At 38.1% G+C, this 17,855-nt stretch overlaps 1 protein-coding gene across 1 annotated transcript in view; it reads right to left on the bottom strand.

The window, feature by feature from the left end:
- The window catches only part of EXOC6B (exocyst complex component 6B), a 598,998-nt gene that overhangs the window by 176,519 nt on the left and 404,624 nt on the right, over nucleotides 1-17,855 (bottom strand). The gene's annotated exons all lie outside the window — the stretch shown is intronic.

Below are 17,855 nucleotides of genomic sequence, written 5' to 3'. Positions count from 1 at the left end.
TCTCCTGTTGTTAGAGACTTGTTCTTGTTTTCATTTTTTTTCTTTTCTTGTTTACTATTTTAAAGAGTAGGCAATTGAGTACTATAAATTTACTTAAATAGTGTATGAAATCATGAAAAGGTCATGATTATAATCTCGGTTATAATATTTTGCTCTTGTATGCCTCACTGAACAATAGTCTTCTACAAAAGTATCAGGATGTATTTATTTAGTTTTGGGGTCATATTGCAGCAATGTTCAGGCATTATTTCTGGTTCTGTGCTCATGAGTGATCCCTGAAGATGTGTGGAAGGACCATACATGGTACTGGGGATTACAACTAGGATTGGTCACATGCAAGGCAAGTAAATACTTAGCCCTATATTATCTTCCTGACCCCTTAATATCAGTCTTTAAATAATAAATACCACAATAAAAATTTTAATATGTATGCCATAAATTTTTATGTGTATATCCTTTTTATATGTTTTGGATAATACTTTAAAATTAATGAATATACTAGGATGAGGCATATAAGATTTTGGTATATGACTATGTGTACATATGAAGAGAAGCACAGAAATCAGATTCCCAAATATTAACTATAAGCTGCTTTTGCCTGTGATATATCCTAATATGTGATTAATAACATCCAGAGATATTTCTGAGATATCGCATAACTGCATAATCACCATCACTGAGTCATTATAATTTTTTCCAATTAGATAAGAAATACTTGGGCCGGAGAGATAGTACAGTGGATAGAGGACTTGTCTTGTACACTGCTAACCAGGGTTTGATCCGGCCATTCCAAAGAGTAGTTCATTAAGCTCACCAGGAGTCATTCCTCAATGCAGAGCCAAGAATAAACCCTGAGCACTGTTGGTGGTACCCCCAAACAAGTAAATATTATATATATTATTATATATGTTTCTGATTACTTTGTGAGGTTGAATCTTTTCTAAAGTCTTACTTTAGTAACATTTTTATAACAAAATGGTATAAAAATGACATTTCAATATATATACTAATTATATACTTTTTTGTGTGTGTTTCAGCATGTACTATGTAAACTAAAGATGTTTCTAAACTATATGGCTATTTGTAATTTCTTAAGATCTACACTAGGATGATTTAAGACAACAAAAGCAAATTCTTAAGTTAGAGAGGATGGTAGAGAAATGAAAGTATGAAAGAGAGAATGGAAGCATTAAGAGAAAATTCACATTCTGAAAGAAATTCACATGATATGAAATGAGTTGATTTTGATTAATCCCACTGAAGACTTACAAAAGATTTCACCAAGTAGCCAAGGAGTGTCAGATATGCCTAATGTAAACAGTGAGAAGGTCAGATCAAAGGTGTGAGAAGCTCTATGCTTCACACCCATGAAAGCTGAGAGAGAGTGAAACAATGAAGATGAGGCATAAACAAACGTCTGGGACTGTTCTGCAGATTAGAAGCTAGAGAAAAAGGATCTTGGGGGAAAATGAACTTATATCTCAGAAACGGAAAATTCTCAAGCATTATTTCTTTAATTATTGCATCCATACCAGTTTTACTGTCTCTCCACCTTCTGGAACCCTAAGTTATACACACATACACACGCACGCACGCATGCACCCACCCACACACATGCACACATGAACACACACACACACACACACACACGCATGTCAAGTTCTCTTTTATGCCCCATTCAGTTTCTAAAGTTGGGCTGGAGCGATAGCACAGCGGTAGGGCGTTTGCCTTGCACGCAGCCAACATGGCCGACCCGAGTTCGATTCCTCTGCCCCTCTTGGAAAGCCCGGCAAGCTACCGAGTATTTGATATGCCAAACACAGTAACAACAAAGTCTCCAATGGAGACGTTACTGGGCCCACTCGAGCAAATCGATGAACAATGGGAGGACAGTGACAGTGACAGTTTCTAAAATTAAAAAAAAAAAACCTGGGAGACAGAGAGACAGTATAAAAGCTAACATGCTTACTTGCAAGGGTTAACCCCAATTCAATACCTGACACTGCATATGGTCCCTTGAGTATCCCCAGGAGTGATCCCTGAGCACAAAGTTAGGAATATTTCATAAGCATTGCCAGGCATGTATGGGCCAAAATCAAAATAATGGTAATTTTTAATATAATTAATCATTTTCTATAGTTTTATTTATGAGTTCATGCTTTGCTGTATCTGTTAATTTATGTCAAAGATCTTTAAAACCTTACCTGATATTTCATTATAAATTTTGTATTTTTATACTCTAGAATGTGTATTTTATTCTTAACATCAATTCAAATAATTCACCTTGTTTTGTATTTTTCCCACTTTGTCCTCTGCCTTCTTTAACATATTAATCATAGCACTGTAGCACTGTCCTCCTGTTGTTCATCAATTTGCTCGAGCAGGCCCAGTAATGTCTCCATTGTGAGACTTGTTGTTACTGTGTTTGGCATATCGAATAAGTCACGAGTAGCTTGCCAGGCTTTGCCATATGGGCGAGATACTCTCGGTAGCTTGACAGGCTCTCTGAGAGGGGCGGAGGAATCAAACTTGGGTCAGTCAGGTCGGCCGCATGCAAGGCAAATGCCCTTCCGCTGTGCTATCTCTCCAGCCCATATTAATAATAGTTGTTTTAAAATCTCTTTCTGCTAGCACAAAAATCTTGCCTATATATTGATCTGATTCTTTTGATTATCTAAACTTTTGATTATAGCTCACTTTTTTTTCTATGTAAAACAACATGGTAATGGAATTAGGACAGAACCTTTGGCTAATAGGTTAGAACTGAGTACCCAAAGATAAATCTCCAGATCCATGACAAATAATCTTTGACAAAGGAGCTGGTACATGAAATGGAGTAAAGATAACATCTTCAACAAATGGGTGCTGGGAAAACTGGATAAGCACATGTGAAAATAAAATGAAGCTTCACAACAGTGAGACACACTTCACACTTTACATGAAAGTCCATTCAAAGTGGATCAGAGACCTTGAGATAAGACCAGAATCCATAAAATACACTGAGGAAAATATAGGGAGATTTGGACCTCAAAGGTGTTTTCAATAATATGATTCCTTTGGCAAAAAGAACAGAATAAAAAATAAACAAATGGGACTATATCAATTAAAGAGTACATGGCTGTACAATTAAATGACACCAATTGTATGGGATAGAATATTTTCTTTCAATACATTAAATAAAGGGTTAATATCTAAGAGAGATAAAGCACTCACAAAAATCAACAGAAGAAAATTTAAAACCCTATCAAAAAATGAGAAAAGGAAATGAACAGATACTTCACTGAAGAAGACAAATAGATGGAAAATAGGCAAATGAAAAAAGATTCATCACTTATTATCAAAGAAACCCAAATCAAGACAATGATGAGATATCATCTCACACCAGTGAGAATGGAACATATCAAGGAAAACGCAAAACAAAGCAGGAAACAATTTGTGTTGGCAGAGATGTGGTGACAAAGGAACTCTTACCCACTATTGGTGGGAATGTTGTCTGGTTCAACCCCTATGAAAAACAGTAGGGATATTTCTCAGAAAAGTAAGAATAGATGTGCCATTAGACCCGGGAATCCCACTTCTTGATATTTGCCCCCAGGACACAAAAACATTCATTCAAAAGGATAGATGTCCACCACTGTTCATCGCAACCCTTAGTACAATAGCTAGGATATGGAATCAACTCAGGAGTCCAAGAACAAATGAGTGGATAATGAAGCTGTAGTATATATGCACAATGGAATGCAGCTACAAAAAAAGATAAAATCATGCAATTTGCTGCAACTTGGATAGAACTAGAGGATATCATGTTAAGTGAAGAAAGTCAGAAGAAGGAAAAATACCAGATAATCTCACTTCTTAGTTTATAGACTAACAAACAGGTCAAGGAAATACAAGGTACCAAAGAGAAGCATACCTAGATTACCCATCACCCAAGATTACAGAAATAAGGACAGGGAAGGAAATAAATGAAGGAAGTATGAAGAGGCAGACAGGAGGTGATGGGGCAAAGGCCTTGGGCATTAGGTGCTGCAGAGGTATGATACACACACACACACACACACACACACAAATCTACACCACAGTACCAACAACACTGAAAGCACGAGATCCAAACTACAACTACCAAAGATAAACTCGAGGAGAGATGAAAACTGGGGATATTGGGGTGGGGGGAAGCTGACATTAGTAGTAGAACTGGTATTGGAATACTGAATGTCTGGAACTCTACTGTGAAAAACTAATTCATGGCAGCTAAATAGAAGTAAACATTTTAAAAAAGCATAAATTTGCTTTATATGTCTTATACTGTAGATTGTGACAAAAGAGGCGTTGGTGGTGTCGGTATCCTTGTCAACACGAACTTAGCCATGAGCATTGATTCATTCGAATGCCTAACAACCCGAATTGGACGATTAGACTTCAATAGATGTGGCTCACTGCCGGCAGTTTCTATCTTTGTTGTCTATGCACCAACATCCAATTATGGTGAAAGAGAAATTGAGAAGTTCTACATGGAGCTGGAGAAGTTCTATAAAGAAGATCACACCTTCTACAAGATCATTGTCGGTGATTTTAATGCCAAGATAGGACCAAGAAGATCAGCCGATGAACTCCACATTGGGACCCAGGGCCTAGAATGGATCGAACATGGTAACAGACTGTCTGAGTTCATCATGTCAATCAAGACCTTCCATGGTAACTCACAGTTCCAAAAGGCTGAATCTAAACGCTGGACATTGGAGTCTCCTGGTGGACGGTTCCACAATGAAATAGACCACATCATATTCAATCAGAGGTTTTACCTAACCGATGTTGCTGTTGTCCCAAAATTCCAAACGGGATCAGACCACTGTCTCCTTCGTGCAAAATTCTACCTCACAGAACGAGGAGAAAAGAATGCAAAGTTTAAGAAAAGAACTCCCAGAACGACCACCAGCTGGGAGCTCTTTGGCTCTGTTGCGGCAACATGGGAAGATGCTGTCATTGACAACATTGATGAGGAATACGATCGAATGATTCAGCACCTCCATGATTGTGTGAGGAATGCCAAGAGAGAGATAACCACAAAAAACCACCTTTCTTCGAACACTCTTGAACTTATTCGCCAATGTGGCTTGGCACATGCCTCAGGCAACCGCAAACGAACGTTCGAGCTGGCAAAACAATGCAGAAAAGCCATCAAGGATGACCTCAAAGACAGGAGAGCAGCGTTGCTGGTAGATGTGGCAGAAGCCGGGAAAAGCATTCGTAATGCCCGCCTGTCCTTCACCAACTACAAGACCAAGATGACTGCCCTCTGACATCCTGATGGATCTATCACATCTTCCAGAAGGGCAATGGAGAAGATTATTCATGACTTCTACTGAGATCTCTTTAATAGCCATGTCCACTTGCCCACATACCACATTCCGCATGATGGATATGTCGTTCCCAATGTTCTCCCTTCCGAAATCCAACATGCCATCTCGTCGGTAAAGAAACAAAGAGCACCTGGCCCAGACAAGGTCAGACCTAAACACTGGAAGAACCTATCATCAATACTCATCAATACACTGGCTCGGCTCTTCACACGCTACCTGTCTGAATGCATGGTTTGGTTCCAGTGGAAAACCAGCAGTACTGTACTACTATACAAGAAGGGAGACATCCACGATATTGGCAACTATCGCCCAATTTGCCTATTGTCTACAAACTGTTCACTCGAGTCATCCTGAATAGGATTAGCAGAATACTAGATGAAGGACAACCATGTGAACAAGCCGGATTCTGAAAAGGATTCAGTACCATCGACCATATCCACATGATTACTAAGCTCATTGAGGTTTCTCAGGAGTTCAAGATGCCGCTCTAATGTTCATTGATTTAAAGAAGGCCCTTGATTCTATTGAGATGGAAGCAGTCATATGAGCCCTAGCCAATCAGGGCATACAAACTCAATACATCAGGATCTTTCGTGAGCTCTATTACGAATTCACTACCAGAATTTCACCATTCTACAATGAAGTAATCATCCATGTCAAGAGAGGGGTTCGGCAGGGTGATACCATTTCACCAAAACTCTTCAGTGCCACCCTCGAGAACATCATGTGACGACTGGAATGGGAAAGAATAGGAGTGAAGATAGATGGTCGGCAACTACACCACCTCCACTTTATTGATGACATCGTTCTGATAACACCAAACATCAGCCAAGCGGCACAAATGCTGACCAACTTCGACGGTGAGTGTGGAAAGGTCGGTCTACAGCTGAATCTTATGAAGACAATGTTTATGAGAAACAGCCTCGTTCCTGACGCTCCATTCACTCTCAATGGAACCACCATCTCCAAATGCAACAGTTATATATACCTAGGTCGAGAAACCAACATGATGAATGACCTGGCACCTGAGTTGTGCAGGAGAAAGAGAGCGGCTTGGAATGCCTTCAAGAGCGTTGAAGAAATAACTAAGATGACAAAGGACCTCCAGCTACGAGCACATCTCTTCGATTCCACTGTTCTTCCTGCATTAACATATGCCTCAGAGACCTGGGCCCTACGAAAACAGATGAGAACACTATTCGGGTCTCTCAAAGAGGAATCGAAAGAGCTATGCTTGGAATATCACGATTCACTCAAATGAGAGATAGAATCTGGAGTTCTGATCTCCGTCAACGCTCAAGAATCAGGGACGCTGTCTCATCTGCCAAGGCATCGCAAATCAGATGGGCTGGACACGTAACGAGGTTTACAGACAACTGCTGGAATAAAGCCATTACTGACTAGATTCCACAGGACGTCAAAAGATCGCGTGGATGCTTACCTACAAGATGGTCAGACTTCTTCGTCAAGACCCTGAATGATCGGTTTGAGGCTCTGCATGTTCCTAGAACGAACAGATGCCATTGGGCTACGCTAGTACACAACAGGGATGAATGGAGACGTTACTGGCACCCGCTCAAGTAAATCGATGAATAACGGGGGATCAAGTGATCAAGTGATAGTATAGATTAGATATGAAGGCTCCAGATTTTATCATCTCCAACAGTGTTAAGTTCTGTTTAGACTGACAGGTAAAATATTATTGCACTGTCTCCTGATCACTATTAGGAGTGATCACCAAGCACAGAGCTGAAAGTAGTCCAATAAACACTACTCAGTGTGGCCCCAAATCCAAAATTAAAAATACTGGTGGATAACTTTGATTCTCTCAGGTTTGTAATTTAAAATAACATGGGTTCATTTTATTTCCTTACTCTGGATGCCCCTCTCGGAGAGCCTGGCAAGCTACCGAGAGTATCTTGCCCGCACGGCAAAGCCTGGCAAGCTACCCATGACATATTCAATATGCCAAACACAGTAACGACAAAGTCTCAAATGGAGATGTTACTGGGCCCACTCGAGCAAATCGATGAACAACGGGAGGACAGTGCTACAGTGCAACTCTGGATTATGTCCTTAATTTCTGAAAATGGTATTAATAAGGTTTAAACTGATATGTCATGATGTTCCATTTAATCTTCAATATCTGCATTGTATACAACTTCTGGAATATTTTCTCACTGTCACTGTCCTCCCATTGTTCATTGATTTGCTCGAGTGGGCCAGTGATATCAATATTCCAGCAAACTGCTCACATTCAAAGTTCTATTCATGTATAATTTAGAAAATTAGTCATGAACTCAAAGGCCAAGCGACCTTTATTTTATATTGTTTTATTTTGGGTTTTGGGCCCATATCCTGTGATGCTCAGAGCATATTACTGGCTCTATGCTCAGGGATCATTTCTTGCAGTGCTTGGGGGACTATATGGTGTGTCAGCGATCAAACTCAGGTTGGCCTCCAGCAAGGAGAGTACTCTACCCACTGTACTATCACCCTGTGCCCAAATAAACTTCATAAAAACACATGGTGGAGGAGGGGGGGTGGAGATTTTTTTCTCTGTTATTCTTTCTACTTTTGTACTATGCTCTTCTACATTTATTCTTACTGAATGCCCTTTAGTCCTTCCTTCTTTAGACAATGCTCTGATTATATATTTTTTCCAGTTTTTATGGTTGTTATGAGAATAGGTCTAATACCAGATATGGCTTCGCAACTAGAGCCCCTCCCAATTTTTTAATTTATCAATTTTGAGGGGGAGTACAAACCCAGCAGTGTTGAGGGGTCACTTCAGGTACGGCTCAAGGGTTCATGTGGTGCTGAGGATCAAGCCCAGAACTCCTGCCTGTAAAATATACACTCATCCCTTTGAGCCATATATGCAGACATAACTGATCAATTTATACCAATTCAGAACATAAACAGTAATAGTCACTTAAATAATTTCTCCCTGGGCAGTAATTTTATATTCCATGGAAGTCAATTCCAATATTGATTTCCATGATCAGTATGGAAAACATATTTTACTTTATTAAAAATAACATTCATATATTTATCTTTTAAACTCAAATTTATAATAAAAGATAAAGGGTACAGCTAATAGATAAAGGTTCTACATGTTCCAATGTAGAACACTGGAACATGTAGAACCAATAACACCACCCACCAGCCAATACCTTAACTTACATGTTTTACCACCATAGATGAAAATGGTATCAGAGCAAAAAGAAAAGAAATAAAAGCTAAAGGTGAACACAGAAATTACATACATGTGGCTTCCTGGAAATCAGCAGATGAATTAAACTTAATGTTTTTGAACACTGATTTTTAAGCTTAGTGCCTGGTTTCCTCATCTGCAAAGTAAGATTGTATAATATACGTTAAAAAGAAAATCCTATATAGAGTTTACCACCATACCTGGTTTATGTTAAACACTCAGTAAATGTCTTATGATTATGATGATTTTTATTCTTATTATTCCAAATACGAAAGACATTTTATGAATACACAATACTTTGCTAGACATTTATGCCTTTTATTGAGTCATATGATTTTCTTCTTTTAAACCAAAAAAAAAATTCTGTCATGCAAAGAAGTGGAAAGTGTACTTCCTGTTCTGAAGCAAATCAAGGAGAACATGTAATTAAGTGCTAAATTGAGCAGAATAAACTCTAAATGCTATATGATTTTAGAAGAAAAGGTTATGAGGCCAAAATAGTCAGGGAAGGCGTCATAAAAGAGGTAGAACTTGCTTGGTGACCTTCATTACATCCCAACAACAACATCAGAATGTTTTCAAGTGGTTACAATTTGAAATGAGGTAATATAAAGTACTCTGCAAACAACAATCAAAACTCCCCGCACCTCCATAGAATAAGCAGTCCTCATAATGAGAAATAAAAACTCTTCCTTTCTTTCCCCAACTCCTGTTCAGGTGAAAGGTCAACTTCATGGAGTCATCTCATTAACACAGAAATGTCTTTGAAGGTATTCAGTCATGGCCATGCTTGACATTTCACCAGACTGCAACCAAGATGCCAAAGAATCAAATTCAAATATTAATGAGGAAAAGGTCATGATGAGGTAATCGTCAAAGTTCTGTTAGTTCCTGTTTTTTGACCCTATCCAATTCCCTCTCCCTTTCCCCAGTTCTCTCTGACTACATACAGTTACAGTTACTGGCTTAGTTTCAAGATCTACCTTCTAGTGCGTAATTTCACTTAAAGTGCATTTTAAGTAGCGACCTCCCAGACTCTGGATCCTCAAACCCAAGGGTGAGCTGTAGAGGTATAAGGTGAAAATAAAAAGAGAGAAAGAGCTAAAACTCTACATCCCATTTTGACATTTAGCTACTAGAATTTTTTTCTTTAAAAAAGAAAAGAATAGAAAAAGAAAAAAAAATGAAACCTCTTTCAAACTTTCCAATAAGCCATTTAATAATGTGACAAAGCTGAGCATATTAAAATATTAACCAAAGCTTCCAGGAAAACCTCTATAATCTCAATTGTTTATTCAAGACCTTTACAAACCTCATAAAAAATTAAGTGGACTTGGAAAAAACACACCACAGCCATAGGAGAAAGTTTACAAAACACAATGGTACAGACGCCTGACTGTCTGCCAGCCAGTCGCTTTTAACTTCCACATACAACTTATTACTAAGTTCCTAACTGGTCAATACCCTAAATAAGAGCATTTCTCCTCCCTAACACCTCATTAGCCTGAGTTTCTTTTTTGCTTTTTTTGAGCTAGAGTATCCTGTAGGTGCTTTGATTCATTATTTTCTGCCAATAACAAATACTCCAGAGTACTGAAATCTTCAGGACTCTAAGGAAAATCATTTAAGGTTTTCTTTGTAAGAATTTAACCTGCTCTTTAGTTAACCTCACTATAGAAGAACGCCGTAGGAACCACTGTGTCCATTTTATGGGAAGTAATAGTGAAAACACAGTCACAACAAGGAAATTGGGTACAAAGAAATAGCTAACTTAGATTCAAATCCTGGCCCTATAGATTTTGTGGCCTTAAGGAAAGTTACTTAATCTTGTTTAGAATCAGCTTCCTCAGTAAAATGAAGATAATAACATCAACTTGAAGAATTCATATGCAATTAATGAGCTAATAGAGTCTAGGATTCTATACAGTGTCTAAACAGAGAAAGAAGTGACTCAATGAATAGAATGGTAGGTACTTTATTATAAAATGTACCTTTTTTTGGTATAGTTCCTATAACTCCAGAAAATTTTTACATAAAAGTTTGAATCCCAGATGGAATTACTCACCATTTCTTAAAAAATGGTTACAGAAAATTTCAACATGCAAATTCTAATGTGGATTGGACTTCCTAAACTTTAATATAACTAGAAATCTACTCTGATTAAATCAATGTTGAAGAAAGTCAAGTATCAAAACTAAATAATATTCCGAATCTTAGGCAACAAATATTCTTAAGCCATTTCTATTTCAAGGAAACACAATGAATATTCCACCCATCCCCATCTTTCCTCCTTCTGTGTGACCCAGCTATAAAAGGAGAAACTTTGAGCAGTGTGTTTGTGTGAAAGCACCAAAATATGTTAACAATTAGAGAAGAGGAAACCTGAAAGACGGCCTTGTTAATTAGGGAACTTGCTATCAAAAAAACTCATTAAAAGGTAATGAAACCAAATGGTTATTAAAATAAATACCACTGAATAAAGGCTGTCTGGCTAAAAGCTCCTCAAAACAGCTATTCATAAATATGTTCACAGTGAAAACCCAGAAAAAAGATGAAAATGTACAGGGGTAGTAATAATAATATGAATCATGTTCAGATTTAAGCCAAATAAACAATAATGTTAACATCAACTGATGAAACTAGATAAAGTTATCCTAAATTAAAGGAAGAAGCTGATCTGAAAGAAACATTCCTAGAATTCAAACTATGGGTAACAGAACATTCTTGAAAACTCTTCCTAGTATCACATGCTTCTCTCAGAGATACTGAGCAATGCCTAATGGAGAACCAGGCAGCTGTTCACCCCTATCCTCTGCTTCTGCTAGACATTAAGTTAGAAGATTGTTTTCCTGATTATTAGTGACTCCTCACTTACCCCCTGCCACTGAGTTTTTTTATTTTTCTTCTCTTTTGTGTTTTTGTTTTTGTGCCATACTTGGATGTTCTTAGGGCTTACTCATCGCTCTGTGCTCAGGGATGATCACACCTGGCGGGCTCATGAGGCCACATGTGATGCAGTGGATTGGACTTGGATTGGCTGTGTGCAAGGCAAGTGCCCTACCCAATGCACTACTGTTCTGACCCCAAGTAGTATTTTAAATGATACCGATAGCATAGCAGGTAGGGCGTTTGCTTTCCATGGGGCCAACCCAGCTGACCCAGGTTCAATTCCTCCAACCCTCTTGGAAAGCCCGGAAAGCTACTGAGAGTATCTCGTCCGCATGGCAAAACCTGGCAAGCTACCCGTGATGTATTTGATATGTCAAACACAGTAACAAGTGTCAGAATGGAGACATTACTGGGCCCGCTCGAGCAAATCAATGAACAACTGGAGGACAGTGACAGTGATAGTGACCCGATAAGGCTGCCTGAGCCTTGCAAGGAGTGATCTGTGAGTGCCAGGAATAAGTCCTGATCACAGCTGGGTGTGGCCTAAAAAAAAGGAAAGAAAGAACAAATTGGATCAGAGAAACAGTATGTCAGGTAAGGTGGCCTACCAGGGTTTGAGCCCCAGCAAAGCCCCAAGTGCCACCAGGAGAGATTCCTAAACGCAGAGCCGGAAGTAAGCCATTATCATTGCCAGGTGTGCCTCCCCTCCAAAAAAGAACAATGAAAAAGAAAAAACAAAATTAAAAAGAATAAAACAGCATAATTCTTGATTATTGCTTATTTTATTAAAAGTCAAAGGAAAAATGAGGAACTGACATAAAAATATGAGTAAAGGCATAAAAGAAAAAATGTACAGAGGTAATAACAATAATACAAAATAAGTTCAGATTTAAACCAATTTTTTTTTTGGTCACATCCCATGGTGCTCAGGGTTTACACAGGCTCTGTGCTCAGGGAACATTCCTGACAGTGCTCAAAAGACCAACACAGGTACCTGGGACTCTACCCAGGTTGGATGCTTGCAAGGCAAAAAATTTTTCTTGACAAATTAAATTTTTTTATTAAATTATCCACCAATCCCACTCATTGGCATCTATCCAAAGACAATAACAACAATCAAAAAGATATATCCATGCCTATGTTCACCGCAGCATTAGTTACCATAGCTAAGATATGAAACTAAACCAAGTTACCACGATAGATGACTATATGAACAAGATGTGAAAAATACACAAAGGAACACTTTAGTGATAAGGAAAGATTAAATTTTACCTTTTGCAACAACATGGATAGAACTGGAGAAAATCATGATAAGCTATATAAGTCAATAGAAGATAAATACTGGGTGATCTCTCTCCTAACTTGGAAACAGAGGAGGAAAGAAAAGAAATAGACAAAGACAAGCAAGCCCTTAAACTCTGCCCACAGAACTGAGGTTACTAGAGTGCTAGGGTGCAGATAGATAGATAGATAGATAGATAGATAGATAGATAGATAGACAGACAGACAGATGATACTCCTGTCTTGCTAGAAAAGATCTTGGTAGGATCTGATTAAATCAGCTACACAAATGACTGGCCCTCCAATAAGAGGGCATTTAGAACTTACACAGAAGCCAAGAGAGCTGAGATAACTACACCAGTGAAGGCCAATGCAGCACCTGTCAGGCTTTATCTGCTTTCCCTTCTACTTTCAGTAAACTGATGGCAATAAGTAAATAGCTTAAGTCTCTACATTATCTTTTACCAAGGAAAATAAACAAGTCTATCAAAGACAATTAGATAATTTAGCTTTAAGACCTTCTTCTAAAAAAATTAGTAATACTGAATCTCCGTGAGATAGAGTTACAAGGCTGTTCACGGAGGAGTATCAGTCATACAGTGTTCCAACACTCATCTTTCCCCCAGCGCACAAAGTCCTTTCTATATCAGAGCATCTTCTTTTAAAGGGTCCAAATCTTCTTCTTCTTCTTTTTTTTTTTTTTTGGCTTTTTGGGTCACACCCAAGGATGCTCAGGGGTTACTCGTGGTTTTGCACTCAGGAGTTACTCCTGGAGATGCTCAGGGTACCTTTTGGGACACTGAAAATCAAACCCTGGTTGGCCATGTGCAAGGCAAACGCCTGACCCACTGTACTATCACTCCAGTCCCCAGATCTTTTTTAGACCATAAAATAAAAACAAAAGAAAGCATTCTGGCGTGATCTGAGCAGCATCAATTAGGAGAAAGCTTGTTTGTTTTATTTTGTTTTCCCCCGACATCAGCAGGTTCTTAAGTTTTAGTATACACAGAATTCCCTTGAGGACTCACTAAAACAATTATTCTAGGGCAAAAAGCTAAATTTCTGGTTCAGTATGCCTAGAATTGAGTCCCGAGCTTTTCCATTTTTAACAAGTTCTATATTGATGCTGACAATGTTGATCCAAGACCACACTTGGAACATTTTTAGATAATATTTCTCTCAGATGCTTTTCAATCAGTCTAGTGTTTTTAGCTCTGATCTTGCTTCATAATCTGAAATTGCTGTCAATTCACATTTTCAGGTCTTTTTATACATATATTTGATGTAAATAATTTACTTAACATTTCCATTCCCTGCTTTGAGTGTCTATTGACAAAATCAATGAAACTTTTGCTACAGGTGGCAGATTATTAATGACATATTCATATATGACATTTTATTCCTTTTTCTTTTTTAACTATCTTGATCCCCCCCCCCCCCCCCGCCCCCGCAGCAGTGCTCAGGGATTATGCCCAGAGACCTTGCGATGCTGGACTGTAAGCCGGGACTCCTGCACACAAAGCATGTGTTCCAGTTCTTTGAGTTATCTCTTTATCCCAGGGAGCATCTTATTCTTTTATTTTTAGCTTTATTTAATCAAGCTGAAAGGAAATCCAAGATTTGTCATGTCTAATTTACAATTAAGCCAGTACATGAGATCACTTTTGTATTCTTTCCCCAACATTAAGAGAACTCCAATGTTTTTCACTTGAGTATTCTACAAAACTGCTTTTTTTAAAATAAAAATCTTATAACAATAGCAGAATTGCTATGAAGGTCAAAAAACAATGAATCGACTATACAGTCTTTCCAAAACTCTTGAAAAATAACCATTGGCTCCTTCTCAACTATATGAATAGTCTCTCTGACTGTCCAATTAATAGTTGTCCAAAACACCAGTTTTATAAATATTTGTCCACGGCCAAAAAAAAAAAATCCAAAATTACTTTCAAGTTTGCGTGTTTGACTCCAGTCAACTAATTTGACAACTAGACAAAGAACCTGCCATTTCCACATAACCTGGGCAGAGGTCCTCTGCCCAGGGATGTTCATTTGCTAAAAGAACTGCTTTTCAAGGAATAGATGTGCCCAGTGTCAATCAGCCAACTTTAGAAAATCAATGACCTCCATTAGCTCGGCTTCATTATTTTCTATGCCAACTTCTTGGCTACCAGGCTTCAATTCAAGTCAGTTTGACAGACTGAAGATAAAGGATACACTCTTCAAGTCTGTAAGAATTCATCAGCTCACTGACACTGTCCCAGCTCTGCTCATACTTCACTTAATTCAAGCTGTTTTGGTTAGCAAAGGATCAATAGTTACACAATTATTGTTACAAACTTCTATGACAGTTCTTTTTCTTGTCTTGACCTAATTCAAAGCTCTGGGTTACTGACTTGGCTGAACACCTGATATTAAGTATTCTCCCGTCACTGAGTAAGAGGAAAATTTTTTGTAAAGGGTTTCAAAATGCTGGGTTTTTTAAAATTTATTCTTCTTTTGGGAAAAATAAACAATTACCATAACAACCCTAAGGGATTCAGACTCCAGTAATTTTAATTTTCAAGTCGAGAAAAACTAAATCTTAAGGTTTCTCTAAATTTAGTTAAATTAAATAAGTCAAATAACCTGACTGCAGCTTTTACCGCACACATTCTTTGAGGTCTTCTAAAGCATATTGTAATCAGTGGACAAATCATTGTGGGTATGAGGGTCGGGGTGGGATGCGGGGTGGGGAGAGAAAGAAGCATGAACAAGGAGAAGTGGGGTTAGGGGGAAGAAATAAAGTGTCAAATAAAAATACAAAACCTGTTTTGAAAAGTATACTGAAAGCTCTTTAAAATGTACTGACACAAGTTTGAAATGTCAAAAATCTTTTCCAATTTTTTCCCCTTCTCCGCTCTTTTCTCTGGTTTGTTTGCTTTTTGTGTTCAATCACAGGCAGATGCTACAACTCTTAAGTTTTCAAAGTCTAAAATAATTTAAACTACAGAATCTAGAAATAATCATACCATCACCAAAGTTGAGCATCTATAGTACACCTTTCCCTCAAAGGGAAATTTCTAGCTACTAGCACACAACTTCTGACCAAGCAGAAGAATCTCAAAACTATGAAAGACAAGCACAGTTTCTATGGAATGGAATCAAATAGCAATAATAGTTTACTGTGTAGTAAAGTGCAGAGAAAAAAAGTGATTTCCAGGAGATTTTTGTAGACTTTTTATATGTAGGAGTCTAGAGGTGAAAGCAAAAAGCTTGCCCAACATTGGTCTATCAAACAACATGCTAGGTTCTGTTCTAATAACAAATGATTCCCAAATCTTTTGACTTACAACTCAGACTAAGATGTATTTCTTACTAATGTCACAGGTCACCCTGAAGCAGCCCCCAAATCCTTATCCCCCCCTTTTTTTCTGGGACATCCTGCCTCTCAGTAGAGGGCAGATGGCCACAGCAGACAAATTTGTTGTTTCATCAGGATTCTGGAGGTAACATCCATTCCTTCTGTTCACTTTTCATTGGACACAGGAAGTCACACAGCCAAGCTTGATGTCATTGGGCGGAGAATTACAATGCTCTCATAGGGAGAGGCAGCAAATAATTGGGGAACATAATAATACCACAATATGCCAACTAGTTACAAATATTTGCTTTTTCCTTTTGCAAACAAATACACACACCCTGATCCCCAGGGAAGATAACCCTAAAATTCCTATCCAATCATAACAATAGACTCGCAAAGTACAGAATCTTGTTATAGACAGTTTAAAATCCAGATGTGACACTTTTTTACTCTGGAGAACAATAAACTAAAAAGATAAGTTAGCCACCCCACAAATAGTCCACATATCATTGCAGAATGAGAATAATACAACAGTAATAAATCTCCCATTTGGAAGGGGAAAGAATAGGAAACCACAGAGCAGCTACTTAACCATGTGAATTCTGAATTTAACAGGCAAGAACTTGTGAGAGCTACTCGCCCTGGGAGTGGGGACTATTTCTTCACATGGGTCTTAGTTTAGCTCTGACTAGCTCAAGCTCCCAATTCACTGTTCTCTGAGGCTCCTGGTTCTGTCCTCCAGAAGGGCGTCAATTTTTCTTGATCCTCCTTGGATCTACAAAAAAGGTACTGTAGAATACATCCCCACAGCCGTGATGACAAATAGCTTTCTCAGACTGCTTCCCCGTCACAGAAAGTAGGGAGCACTCAAGTTAAGAAAATTTTGCTCATTTGGCAAAACAATTCTCTCAAACATTGTCTTGGCATTTTATTTCTGAAACTGTAGTCCTCATGTTATCCCGGTACCCAAACACACAGACATTTCTGAAATATGTGTCTTACTTTTGACTGAATTTCAGTTCCAGGGGTCAACAAGTTTCTGTGGGAAAGTCAAATGCTTACTCCACTGTTTTCCCCATCCTGAGTCATTTTATCCAAATGAAAGAATGAACTGGATACCCACTTTAATAGAATCTGAGGTTTATAACAAATAGTACTGACTATAATTGATGTGGTCTACGATAGGCAGATAAATATAATAGGTTACTGTCTATTCAATTATTTTTTAAATTATATATAATCACATATGTATTTATGTAACCAATTGAAAATGATAAACAGAACTTGTACAGGAGCTAGGCACTTGCCTTCTATGAAGCTGACCCTGATTCGACTCCCCACATGGACATGGTCCCCTTACCACTGCCAGGAGAGATCTGGGAACAGAGTCAGGAGTAAGCTCTGAGCAGCTAGGTGTGGGTCAAATACAAAAAAGAAAAAGAAAAGAACATGGGAAATGAGCCCTTTCTCATTCCCCCATTTCCTTTATTCCCTTACTTAAAAACAGGTCAATTAGGTCAATTCTTTCCTGACTTATTTTTTAATCAACGAATGTTATTAGTAATTGTTCTTTTCTTAAATTGGGGCAATCTATGTATTGAATTATATAACTGGCAAATGACGATAATTTTATTTGTTACTTTAATGATCATAAGGAGTTACTCTCACTTAACTGCTTTAGCCAACATTTCAGGATTAAAACATTAAATAATAATTAGGAAGCAAAATGTCTTGTTTAACACACATGCAGATATACAATTTTCTT

Source organism: Sorex fumeus, unplaced genomic scaffold (genome assembly GCF_029834395.1).
Source record: "Sorex fumeus unplaced genomic scaffold, SorFum_2.1 ptg000006l, whole genome shotgun sequence".
NCBI lineage: Eukaryota > Metazoa > Chordata > Mammalia > Eulipotyphla > Soricidae > Sorex > Sorex fumeus.
The sequence above is the reverse complement of the archived record's forward strand: the minus strand, read 5'-3'. Positions and strand labels throughout refer to the sequence as shown.